Genomic DNA, 14,776 nt, shown 5'->3' with positions numbered 1-14,776 from the left:
ACAAGCAAAGATAAACAAAACTGTACTTACTTTGAAAATCAAAAAACACTTCCACGCTGGTCGAAAAAATATATATATAATCCAGCTCTCACACAACTGCCTTATGCTGCAGTCAAATAAAAAAGCATTCGCTCCGAAACATTCACCACTGTCGTAACCTTACTAAAAATGTAAACAAACAATCTCATTTATACCAACAGTCTTCCTCACCACAAACGATCGTTACACTAACTACTTTCGCTCGCTAACACAATATCTCTCTCTCTCTCTCTCTCTCTCTCTCTCTCTCTCTCTCTCTCTCTCTCACACACACACACAGGATTTGGCAAAACAAAAATAAAAATAAAGCAAAAATAAATCCTCCACATTCCTCCCCCCTTACTTTGCCAAATCCTTCTCACACAACACTTACATTATTTTTTTCATAACCCAGTCGCAGTCGGGAACGGGACCTCTACTCCGAGTAACTGGGCCTCCATATACTCTCTCATTCACTTCTTCCTTATCACAATCATTAGCTACATTAACACTATTCCTATCTAAATCCCTATCATCTAATATATCATGTACAATCATATCTACCTCGTTCTCATCTGGCCCTATAATTACACTCATTTCTGTAAACAGTTCATCCATTTCATCAAAAACATTCTCAACTTTAGCAAAAGATTCATTCATACTACTAATCATTCTCCTATCTCTCACTCTCGCATTCGTCATCCTTTCTTTTACATCACCTAAGGAAAAGCCACACACACTATAGGTATCATTCATACTCAGCCATGATTCATCTGTATTAACACATTTATCTTCCATACACACTTGCACATTTACACCCTTGTCATACTTATTTCTATTCTCACTTTTACTTATAAAATTTCCTTGCACTTTCTCCTCACTTAAAACTTTCAAACGCCTCTTTTTCTTATATTCAACTAACACTAATTGTTTATTTTCCAGCCCTAATTTCTCATGCATACTAGGTTCATACTTGCTCATTTCCAACCAATTACTCATCCCATTCTCACAAACATTGATCTTATTCCTTCCACACACACAGGAGGACTCACCCAGCTGAACCCTCTTACACTCTAGTTTCCCGAACATCCTGGCTGACTTATTCCCTTCTTCCTACATACCCTAGCTACATGCCCATCTGCACCACATTCAGTACACTTACCCCGCGGCTCCTTGCACATTCTAGCATAATGACCATCCTTACCACAATTACCACAAATCACATTCATACGATTACTCCTACATCCACTTGCTACGTGCCCAGTCATACCACACCGATAACACTTAATCACTTTCTCTTTCTTACAGTCGCTAATACGATGCCCTGTCTCTCCACACCCGAAACATGCTCCTAATGCCCATCTACATTCATTCTTCTTATGACCTTCCTTTCCACACCTATAACACTTTTCATTACGGACACGACTATCTGACCTATCTTGCGGCGCACTAGCACTCCTATCCCTCCAAACCTGATTCCCTTGCCTAAACCCTTCATTTGTCCTTACAGGTATTCCCACATTACTCGCCCTAACACTCCTATCTACTACATTATCAGCTACCCTCATTGGTCCTCTCAAAATTGCGTCCTTATAACTACCAAATTCTATTACACTTTCTTCCATTCCAGTTCTTACACTCACAGATTTACTTTCTTTCATGCACCTATCTAACTCATAATCCTCAACTATCTCTAGTATATCATCCCATGTCAATCTCTCTTGCGTCCACCTCATTTTCTCTTTGCGTTTCAAATTAATAAATTCACACACATTCTCAGGTACTGTTGCCAAAAACTTCCTCATTAACTCCTTATTCTCATTTATACCTTCATCCCCATACTTCTTCCTAGCTAAAGTTTCCAACCTACATACGTATATTGATATAGCTTCTCCTGCATTCATCCTTGCCTCATCAAAATCATTTTTACGCTTATACTTAACACTCCCTTTCATACGTTTTACCTGCTCAATTATTCTCGTTTTCACACTTTCATAATCAACGTCCCCTACACTCATTATCACTCCATACATCGTCAACAAATACCCAGTCAAATATTCTCCTAACTCCCTAGCCCAAACTCTTTTACTATCACCATACTTATCCTGACAATACCTCTCATACTCCTTGAAAAAATCATTTACATCCCTACTGCTATGCTCATTGAACCTTTCACACCGAGGTACCTCTCTCATAAACACAGTCTTACACACATCACGTTCATTCTCACTGCTATCATCACTGTCTACTCCCTGGTTACCTTCTTCCTCATTCGAATATAATGAATCCACTTCCACACTTAAATTCCTATCCTTAACCATTCCCTTCTTACCCTTTTTCTTACTTACCACTTTCACCCATTCACGATCGTCCTTGCTATCAGCCTGATACTTTTTCTTCTCTTTCTTCACATCACTTTTACCTTTCCTTTCATCTTTCCTCTCCCCTTTCTGTTCATCCTTACTATGCCTAATTCCCTTATCTTCAATATCACCATCACTATTACTACTATCACTATCACTTCCTTTCCCATTATCACCTACCTTAACCTTCTCTTTCACTACCAACCCATTACCCGAAGCTGAGGACACTCCTCCGACTGCACCTTCACCCATTATAGTTTTCATCATCCCCATGACTTGCCCCATCATATCTTCCATTCGTTTCTCCATTCGTTCTTCATTCTCTCGCATCCTCATCTCAACACATTCTTCCACTCTCTCTACTGTCCCCTTTAACTCCCTAAGCTCCTTCTGCATCGCCGCATTCTCCCAGTTCAACCTCTCATTCTCTATTAGCAACCTCTCCTCACGCTCCTTACTCAGCCGCAATTCCTCCTTCAGTAACTTGTTCTGCTCTTCCATTTTTCATCAACCTTAATCCTAAATTCTTAACCTAATTCCGTCCTTCGTCCAACAGTCCAGCTTCTATCCCACCTCAGCAGTCCCTGTTCGGGCGCCAAAATAATGTGGCGGGATGTTGCAAAAACAACCCCCACACCCTTGAATCACTCTAAACAGACCAATGTCTCCTCAATACAACCTTTCCCCTTACGTTATCAGCAGCGGGACTCTTGGACAAAAGGACAAAAACAAAACAAAAACATGACCTTAAAACTATATATTTCTTACAAACTATAATAAATCAAACCAAACCATCCAAAAAAAACTTTAAACTAATCAAAACTTAACACTTTAAACTAGAATCACCAGCATCAAAAACTTTACACTATATATACCATAAACCCCATCCAAATAAACGCAAAAAACCCTAACAAACTTAAATCTAAACCGCACACCAACTCAAAATATATGTTTATAAATATTGCGACACCAGCACTGACGCCACACACAAGCCGAACTGTCTTTTCAAGGCAACTACCACTATATGGTAAACAGGAGTCTCTCTCTCTATGCCATATCGGCCTCAACACCTTGAGTCACAGGTGCCAGTATCATCATCATCATCATCAATCCAAATACACAGGCCAGGTCGTCAACAGTTGAGCAGTCAAATGAGCAGTACAAACAAAATCTTAATACAGGCCAGGTCATCAACAATAAATCCACTTTCAAAATTCGGTCTCTCCAAAGGAGGAATCGCAGCCTGCCAAAATAAAAAAGAAAAACACTTACGAACACTTCTAGCTAACTGAACTATCGCACTATAATCAAAGATAAATAATAAATTGTTCCTATCATTCACAATCACGACAAGCAAAGATAAACAAAACTGTACTTACTTTGAAAATCAAAAAACACTTCCACGCTGGTCGAAAAAATATATATATAATCCAGCTCTCACACAACTGCCTTATGCTGCAGTCAAATAAAAAAGCATTCGCTCCGAAACATTCACCACTGTCGTAACCTTACTAAAAATGTAAACAAACAATCTCATTTATACCAACAGTCTTCCTCACCACAAACGATCGTTACACTAACTACTTTCGCTCGCTAACACAATATCTCTCTCTCTCTCTCTCTCTCTCTCTCTCTCTCTCTCTCTCTCTCTCACACACACACACAGGATTTGGCAAAACAAAAATAAAAATAAAGCAAAAATAAATCCTCCACATTGACCGCTGCTGGTATGTATTAAGCCTCATTCATTTCTATATTTTTGCCCTGAAAAAGTTCTCTGCACGTCCCTGTCAGGTTACTAACTCGACAATATTTGAAGCAGGGTACCATCACCACATGGCAAGGGTAATACTCTCAGCTAACTCCACCTACCGCCTCTCGTAACATTAAAAAAAGAGAAAATCTTAATCAAAACCTTCCTCCTTTTTCTAACGACGTGGAAAAATGAAAATGACATAATCCCTCGTGCTACCTCGCGTGTTTCATACAGCTGACCTAAACAAGTTTACATAACACATCGTAACAAAACTATGTTAAATAGAAATTTGATTATTTAATCTAACTTACATTTACATGTATTGAACTGAATGAAAATATAACTAAATGAATGACGACATTCTTATGTAACGTATATACTTTACTTAATCCTACATGAGTGGAACCCACCATACGAGCTGGGTATACATATCTTAAATACACAAATAAACTACACTAATGAAATAATCTACTCTCATGACGACCATCTTCGTAAGTATATATGTATATGTATATATATATATATATATATATATATATATATATATATATATATAGAAGAAGAATTAAATTGATGAATAGAAGACTTGGAACAGGACGCCAACAGATTTTTGCTTTAATGTATGAAAATGGAAATATCATCCACCATGGAAATTATTAGGTTAAAGTAAAATTATTTCTTTATTTTATTTAAATCAGCCTTGTTTTTCTTTTTAAGTTAAAGTATTTTTGTTGTTTGTTTACTATAGTGTTAATGTAAGTGGCTCTCCGATTGTTGAATAGTGTTTTTGCGCCTCCTCCTCCTCCTTTGTGTATTAGTGGACTATCGTTTTAACGATTGTTTTTTTTTTGCTGTGAGTGTTGATGAACGCTGGGAAGGTGATGAGTGGACATGGTCGACCAGTGAAGCAGTTCGGGCCTTGACAAGCTCTCACCGACACTATTTCCCGTCTCAGCATTCATGGTGTCTTGGAGGACGACTTTGGCAATTACCTTCGCACTTCTGATGAGTGTTTAGCAGATGCTCTGTCATCTGCGACGGTAGTTTTCTGCTACTTGTTCCCGTCGGAGGATTTGTACGGGAATTGTGTCGACGCTGTTTCCCGACACTGAACCTTGATTTTACTGGCCGTATTCCTCCAGTCCAGCTGTGTACGAGTGTGAGAGCAAACTGGCTCGTGAGGTGATAAGTAGGGAGGCTGACGCCAGGTAAGACAAATTATCGTTCCTCTTTTATAGGGAAGTGGATTGCCCTTCAATGCCTGGCGTACAGTTTTACCCTTCAGTATAGCGGCTTGATGGATTAAGTACGGCCCTGTATTCAACTCCCCTTCTGTACTTCACTTGAGGTGAAGTTATATATATTATTAATTGTCTAATTCTATATATACGAGTTCTATTGCTATGTTGTGTAACTGTTTAATTCTGTATTGTTTAGTTTTGTAAGATAGGTAGGAATATTAAGGTTTTCGTTGTTTTCATCTCCTACTTCCTTCTTCCTTTTTATTATTAGGTTATTGACTTTGGCTAGCTGTATTTTGGATCCACCTCGTTATTATTAAGTGTTTTCTCTCTTGGAATTTTCTCATGTTTAGGGCTTAGTGTAGTAGCTTTAGGTTATTTTCTTGTGAGTTCCCAAGAACCATTATTTTTTGTCTTGAATATGTGTAAGTGTATTTAATCTCACAAGGTTGATTTAAGTTATTGTTCTTGTTTATAATAAATATTGTTAAGTTTTCTTGGGTCTTTGTTTCCGTCTTTCCTTATCACTGACGTATTTTTACCGACTGCAATCCATGAGAATTTAAGAACCTGCATTACAACCTGGTAGGTTGTAACAGTTGGCGACCTTGCCAGGATTGCACTCGGGTGTACTCGGTGGTTTGGTTGGCGGATCGGTGCTCAGTGAATTTACCAATATTTGTTATTGTTTAGTGTGTTGCCTTACTCCCCCTTTAATTTTGAAATCATGGGTGAATATGTTTTTGATCCCGCAGAATTTTTAGGATCAGCAGATTGTCTTAGGCATCTTCCTGTATTAAGTAAAGAGTGTTTGGTGAGTTGTGCTCGCTGGTTAGGTGTCCCACTTAGGGCTGCGAACACTAAGGCCCAGTTGTTGTTAGCTGTAGAGAATAAGGTAGCTCAGGGTATGGCTGAAGGAGATAATTTAGCTAGGGATTTTGACAGTGTTTCAGAGCGCGAGGATAGTATGATTGATGATGTGAGTGTGAATCCAGGCCTTTCTTTGTTTGAGGACCCCCCTCATACTGGAACTATTTTTGAAGGAAATGCTAAATTGCCAGATAAAGCTAACGTGTCTACAAACCCATTTCTTGTAGAAAAATCTGTCCCGGAGAATGTAGTTCCAGTGCAGCCTGTGTTGTCTCAAGAGGACTATGAATATAGATTAATTTGCAAGAGGATAGAGTTAGTGAAACTTGAGTTTGAGGAGAACGAGAAGGTGCGGAGACATGAACTAGAGATGGCTAAAGTAAATTTGGAGTTGGCTAAATTGCAAAATGTTCCTAATAAATTAAGTACTCCTTGTGGTCCATATGTCGATAAATTTAATATAGGGGCAGCTTTGAAGTTAGTCCCTGTATTTGATGAAAAAGATGTGCCGGAAGGCATTTGAACGGGTAGCTACCAGGTTGTCTTGGCCCGCCGAGATGTGGACAGTCTTAATTCAGTGTAGGCTGGTGGGCAAGGCAATCAGGGTTTATAATTCTTTGGAGGAGGGCGTAGCCCGTGATTATGGTAAAGTAAAGGCGTTGGTCCTCAAGGCTTATGATCTTGTCCCTGAGGCCTATCGTCTAAAATTTAGAAATTTTAGCAAGCATGCTTCCATTTCATATGTTGAGTTTGCTAGGCTCAAGGAGGAGCAATTTGATAATTGGCTGAAGAGTCGTCAGGTAGTCTCTTTCTCCTCCTTGAGGGAATTAATGTTATTGGAAGAATTTAAGAAATATTGTAGTAAAGAACTGAGGATATACTTGGAAGAGGTGAAAGCAGCTAATCTAAGTAAAGCGACTCAGATTGCCGATGAATTTATTTTAACCCATCGAGCAGGGTCCGGCAATTTTGGGTCTCAGGGTCTAGATTTCCAGTCTGCCAAGCCAAATGATGGTAATAATAAATCTAATAATGTAGCTAACAACAGGGTGAAGCATTCAGGTGTTCCAACCTATTGTAAGAATGAAAAGACTCAGGGAAATATTTCAAATGGAGAGCCCTCTAGATTCTTCTCCAAAAACAGGGTAGTGTCTGGTAATGTGAGCAAAGGTAATGGGACCTGTTTTTGGTGCAATAAGCCTGGACATTATCAAGCTCAGTGTAATGCCAGGAGGAGGTATCTGGAGAGAAATAATAACAATATTGACAATCCTATATCTGTAATAACAAATAAGACTATTCCTAACACCCCCAAGGTTGAGAATCCACCGGTAATGGAAGGTAGCAATGTAAATAGTGGTGATGACAGCAATGTAAAACCAACTGGTAATAGACCTTCATGACTCTATGATAAATATATATGGCCTGGTAGACTGGTTACGAATTCAGGAATTCTAAAGGTAAAATTTTTGCGAGACACAGGGTCAGCTCGTTCTTTAGTATTAAGGGAATCTTTAAATGGTTTAGTTGAATATTCAGGGAATTACGTGATTCTGGGAGGTTTCCCGAATACTGTGGTTTCAGCTCCATTGGTGGAAGTTGAATTATCATTCCCTGGGTATAATGAGGTAACAGAGTTGGCTGTGGTGGAGAAACTCCCTATTCCAAATATAGATGGTATTTTAGGAAATGACATGGTAGACCATAGGGGTCTGGAATTATTCCCTATTGTGACTGTGAATGCTTGTCCTGTGACGGTGGTGACTCGGGCCTCCGCTAAGGCAGCTGATTTGATAAATGATGATGACTTAGATTTAAGTAGTTTAGAAGTAGAGTTAGAAAGGCCCGGGCCAGTAGGTAGTCCTAGTAGTACTAGTAATATCTTGCAACTTGATTGGGACCGTTTAACGTTTATTGAGGCTCAGAAACAAGAGTTTGATTTTGAGTTGGGTGACACAGCCGATTTAACTAAACCGAGGTTTTGTGTAATGAAAGGTTTGTTATATCGAATTAGTCGTCCATCTACACATGATCTGAACAAAACTTCTCGAGTGGAACAAATTGTGGTTCCCTCACAATTTAGGGAGTCTGTTTTGAAGTTGTCACATGATGATTCTTTTTCTGGTCACTTTGGAGTATTTAAGACATTCAAAAGATTAGCAAAATGTTTTTGGTGGCCAGGATTGAAATCATCAGTAAAACAATTTGTTAGTAATTGCGAGGTTTGTCAGGTGATGGGAAAGCCCAATCAAGTGATCCCTAAAGCACCTCTAAATCCCATTCCTGCAATTGGGGAACCTTTTGTGGAATTGGTTATAGATGTGGTGGGGCCTTTGCCCAGAACAAAGACTGGGTTTACTCATCTCCTGACCATCATGGACCGAGCTTCTAGATTTCCTGAAGCATTCCCAATGAAAAAGATAACTTCCAATGCAGTATTTGAGAAGCTTGTTGAATTTTTCTCCCGATACGGACTTCCTCGTAAAATTCAGACCGACTGTGGGACAAATTTTACGAGTAAGGTATTTAGGGGTAAGTGTGCTGAACTGGCCATTCAGTGCACTACCAGCGTACCTTACCATCCCGAGAGTCAGGGTGTGGTGGAAAGATTCCACCAGACACTTAAATCAGTTTTAAAAAAATACTGCTATGAACAAGGAGAGGATTGGGAGAAGGGACTTCCCTTTGCTCTCTTTGCCATAAGGAACCATCCAAATGCATCTACAGGTGTAGCTCCCTTTGAGCTGATCTATGGGCACAAAGTACGTGGTCCGTTGGAAATTTTTCATGAATTGTTATCATCTGGGCAGAAAAAGGAACTTAATGTGATGAAATTTGTAGAGAATTTACGGAAAAAGTTAGCCATTGCGTGGAAATTTGCAAGAGAAAATTTGGCTTCCTCCCAAGTAATCATGAAATCAAATTTTGATAAGAAAACCAAGGTGCGATCGTTTGAGCCTGGGGAATTGGTATTGGTGTTGAGTACAGACTCAGACAATTTCCTTGAGCCAAGGTATAAGGGGCCCTGGAAGGTTTTGAGAAAATTGTCTGAAGTGAATTATGAAATTGAAGCCCCCGGGACCAAACGAAAGTGCCGGGTCTTTCATATTAATAGATTAAAATCTTATATTTCAGGTGGTAGGGATCCTTTAGCTATAGTGTGTGAACCTGTGTCTGTAGAAGTAGAGTCTCCAGAGGATAACTTTGAGGACTTGGTTGGTCAGGTATCTTCTGATGCTCTCTTTAATAACGTTCAAAATCTAGAGGTTTTGAAAAGAGAGCTGGACCATCTGGAAGTTACCCAGAAAAGGGACATTATTAATTTAATCTGTTCTTTTCCAGAAATATTTCTTAGTTCGCCAGGTAGGACGAGGTTGCTTCAGCATGATGTGGAAGTGGGCAGTGCTTCTCCCGTAAAGCAGAGTCCTTATCGACTAAATCCAGTGAAAAGGGACATAGTCGAGGAGGAAATAAAGTATATGCTGAAACACGACCTCATCCAACCTTCGATAAGTCCTTGGAGCTCTCCGATAGTTTTAGTTAAAAAGTCTGATGGAAAGTACAGAATGTGTGTGGATTACCGTAAAGTTAATGCCAGTACCAAAAATGACTCTTTTCCTTTGCCTCGCATTGACGACTGTCTCGATCAGATAGGGTCTGCAAAATTCATAACCAAGTTGGATTTGCTGAAAGGGTATTGGCAAGTGCCCCTGTCTGATCGAGCCCGGGAAATTTCCACATTTGTAACTCCCTTTGGGCTTTACGAATGTAAAGTGATGCCCTTTGGGATGAAAAATGCTGCATGCACCTTTCAGAGGCTTATGAACAGAGTCATTTGTGGGTTGAAAGGCACTGAGATTTATATTGATGATTTAGTTGTTCACAGCAATGATTGGCAAACTCATATAGTAAGATTGAGAAAAGTGTTTGAAGCTTTGAGGGATGCCGGTCTTGTTGTGAACTTGGGTAAGTGTGAATTTGGTAAAGCCAAAGTGTGCTATTTGGGTCATGAGGTTGGTTTGGGTCAGGTAGCCCCTAAACAAGCCAATCTCGATGCCATTTTAAATTTGAAGAGGCCGAGTAATGTCAGGGAAGTTCGGAGAGTCCTTGGAATGACGGGTTATTATAGAAGATTTGTGCGAAACTTCTCGGACATTGCTCAGCCGCTTACTAAGTTATTGGAGAAAGGACAGAAATTTGCGTGGTCTCCTCAATGTGAGGAGTCTTTCATTAAACTCAAGCTGGTGCTGATATCAAACCCAATATTAATATCCCCTGATTTTCAGAAACCTTTCATTATCGCGGTGGATGCTAGTGATGTGGGCATTGGAGGTGTTCTCTTTCAGAGAAATGGGGCTGGAGAGGTACTTCCCGTGTCTTACTTTAGCCGTAAACTATTGGCAGCAGAGAGGCGGTATTCAACTATCGAGAAGGAGGCCTTGGCCTTGGTTCGTACTTTGTTACATTTTAAACCCTATGTGACCAATTTCTCCTTCCCGATAGAGATTTGGACTGACCACAATCCTCTAGTGTTCATAGAAAGGATGAAAGGGTCCAATCAGAGAATTTTGAGATGGGCTTTGCAGTTGCAGGAATTCACTCTGGTTATAAAACATATTAAGGGATCGGAGAACCGCATTCCTGATGCCCTTTCTCGTATGTAATCTTGGCTTTTGTCCCTCCCTCGCCCTTCTTGTGTCTTCATGGGGTTTGTATAAAACTATTTTTCCATAGTAAAATCTAATGGCCAGTATGGGTGTGCGTATTAGTGAGTCCTTATCTTAGAGTTTAGTTTATATGTAGGTTTGGTTAAGTGCGTTGTTTTTGTATGTTCAACCTTAGTAAGGTCTATCAATTTTTTCCTATTATTTTGTACTCGTTGGAGGTATAGTTTAGCCTTTAATTTAAGAGTCCCCTTTTCTGATTTGGTAAGTCTTCTTCGTGAAGCTATGTGTTTTTTTTTTCTTTTTGGCATATGTATTGTTATATTTATAACTTCTTTTCAGGTTTTGTATTTCCGTAACATTGTTAATTAATTTTCATTTCAGCATTTTTACAGTATTTAATTTTGAAAAAAAAATATTCTATGTGAATAATTTTTTTTTTGTTTTGGGGGAGGAAGGTATTAGGTTAAAGTAAAATTATTTCTTTATTTTATTTAAATCAGCCTTGTTTTTCTTTTTAAGTTAAAGTATTTTTGTTGTTTGTTTACTATAGTGTTAATGTAAGTGGCTCTCCGATTGTTGAATAGTGTTTTTGCGCCTCCTCCTCCTCCTTTGTGTATTAGTGGACTATCGTTTTAACGATTGTTTTTTTTTTTGCTGTGAGTGTTGATGAACGCTGGGAAGGTGATGAGTGGACATGGTCGACCAGTGAAGGCAGTTCGGGCCTTGACAAGCTCTCACCGACACTATTTCCCGTCTCAGCATTCATGGTGTCTTGGAGGACGACTTTGGCAATTACCTTCGCACTTCTGATGAGTGTTTAGCAGATGCTCTGTCATCTGCGACGGTAGTTTTCTGCTACTTGTTCCCGTCGGAGGATTTGTACGGGAATTGTGTCGACGCTGTTTCCCGACACTGAACCTTGATTTTACTGGCCGTATTCCTCCAGTCCAGCTGTGTACGAGTGTGAGAGCAAACTGGCTCGTGAGGTGATAAGTAGGGAGGCTGACGCCAGGTAAGACAAATTATCGTTCCTCTTTTATAGGGAAGTGGATTGCCCTTCAATGCCTGGCGTACAGTTTTACCCTTCAGTATAGCGGCTTGATGGATTAAGTACGGCCCTGTATTCAACTCCCCTTCTGTACTTCACTTGAGGTGAAGTTATATATATTATTAATTGTCTAATTCTATATATACGAGTTCTATTGCTATGTTGTGTAACTGTTTAATTCTGTATTGTTTAGTTCTGTAAGATAGGTAGGAATATTAAGGTTTTCGTTGTTTTCATCTCCTACTTCCTTCTTCCTTTTTATTATTAGGTTATTGACTTTGGCTAGCTGTATTTTGGATCCACCTCGTTATTATTAAGTGTTTTCTCTCTTGGAATTTTCTCATGTTTAGGGCTTAGTGTAGTAGCTTTAGGTTATTTTCTTGTGAGTTCCCAAGAACCATTATTTTTTGTCTTGAATATGTGTAAGTGTATTTAATCTCACAAGGTTGATTTAAGTTATTGTTCTTGTTTATAATAAATATTGTTAAGTTTTCTTGGGTCTTTGTTTCCGTCTTTCCTTATCACTGACGTATTTTTACCGACTGCAATCCATGAGAATTTAAGAACCTGCATTACAACCTGGTAGGTTGTAACAGAAATGGATTGATAAAATTGCCGAGGATTTCTATACAATGCTATACAATACTAATATAAGAAATAACTTCAATAGAAATAATGAAATATTTGAACATGTACCAAACGTAACTGTAAGAGGAGTAAAGAAAGCATTAAAATGCATGAATATATGCAAAGCAGTAGGAGAAGATGGCCTAACAATTGATTTAATAGTAAATGGAGGAGATTTCATAGCAGTAAAACCTGCTGAACTCTACACCAGATGTCTGCAAGAATGCTCTATACAGACAGCTCGGTAAAATTTATACTAATTCACAAAATGGAAAACACAAAAGACTCGAAAAACTACCCCTCCCCTCCCAATGATTTATTCTCCGTAATATATATATATATATATGCATATATATATATATATATATATATATATATGCATATATATATATATGCATATATATATATATATATATATATATATATATGTATAAATGCAGTATATATATATATGCATATATATATATATATATATATATATATATATATATATATATATATATATATGTATAAATGCAGTATATATATATATACATATATATATATACTGTATATATATATATATATATATATATATATATATATATATATATATATATACATACATATATATATATATATATATATATATATATATATAAAAAGTATTTATAAAGATCACATTAAGCCGAATAGAAAGACAGATAGACTTTAATCAACCAAGAGAGCAGCCAGGCTTTAAAAGTGGTTAATCAGTGACCGACCATATCCATGTAATCAACCAACTAATGTGAAAAATCAGCTGAGTATGATAAACCACTATGTTTGTTATTTATAGACTATGAGAAAGATTTTGTTTCTGTCAAAACATCAGCAGTAATAAAAGCCTTTCAAAAACAAGGAATAGATAAATCTTCTTTTAGAACACTTGAATATATCTATACAGGAAGTGCAATAATCTTAAACTATATAAAGGCAGTAGGAAAATTTCTATTGAGAATGGTGTTAGACAGGGGAACCTGTCATAAATTATTCACAGAATGTCTAGAAGAAGTTATTAGGAATTTAGATTTGGAGAATACAGGAGTTAATAATAATGAGGAATATCTAACTAACATAAGATTTACCGATGACATCGTTGTGTTTAGTGAATCGAGGGAAGAGTTACAAAAGATGCTAGAAGATTTGAATAGAGAAAGCAGAAATGTAGGACTGAAAATGAATAAGAGATAGCGTTCAATGAAAATACAGAGACAACAAATACGAGTTATGGACGAACCTCTAGAGAATGTTAATGAATATACATATTTAGGACAGACAGTAAGTGTTTCCCCAGAATACAAGACCGAAATTAAAGGAAAGATAAACATGAGATGGAGAGCATTTGGTAAACAAAATAAGATTATGTAAAGTAGAATGCCACTTTCTCTAAAAATAAAAGTATTTAATGAGATGGTCATACCGCTATTATTATTATTATTATTATTATTATTATTATTATTATTACTTGCTAAGCTACAATCCTAGTTGGAAGAGCAGGGTGTTTTAAGCCCATGGGCTCCAACAGGGAAAATAGCCCAGTGAGGAAAGGAAAACAGGAAAATAAAATATTTTAAGAAACGTAACAACATTAAGATAAATATTTCCTATATAAACGAAAAAAAACTTAAACAAGATGAAAAGAAATATGATAGAGTATTGTGCTGGAATGTACCCTCTAGCAAGAAAACTCTAACACAAGACAGTGCAAGACCAAGGCACAGAGACTATGGCACTACCAAAGACTAGAGAATAATGGTTGGATTTTAGAGTGTCTTTCTCCTAGAAGAGCTGCCTACTATAGCTAAAGAGTTTCTTCTACCCTTATCAAGACGAAAGTGGCCACTGAACAATTACAGTGTAGTTACCCCTTGAGTAATGAAGAATTGCTTGGTAATCTCAGTATTGTCAGGTGTATGGGGACGGAGGAGAATGGGTAAAGAATAAGCCAGACTATTCAGTGTGTGTGTGTGTGTAGACAAAGGGAAAATGAACTGTATTACTGTAGCAACCTATGCATCAGAAACTTGGAGCCTTACTAAAACCTTAGAAGTTAAGGTAGTTGCAAATCAAAGAGCTATGGAAAAAATAATGATTGGAATAACGCTAAGAGACATAAAATGAGCAAAATGGATATAAGAACAAACTAAGAAACGTGTAAGAAAATA

This window comes from Palaemon carinicauda, chromosome 20 (genome assembly GCF_036898095.1).
Source record: "Palaemon carinicauda isolate YSFRI2023 chromosome 20, ASM3689809v2, whole genome shotgun sequence".
Lineage (NCBI taxonomy): Eukaryota > Metazoa > Arthropoda > Malacostraca > Decapoda > Palaemonidae > Palaemon > Palaemon carinicauda.
The sequence above is the reverse complement of the archived record's forward strand: the minus strand, read 5'-3'. Positions refer to the sequence as shown.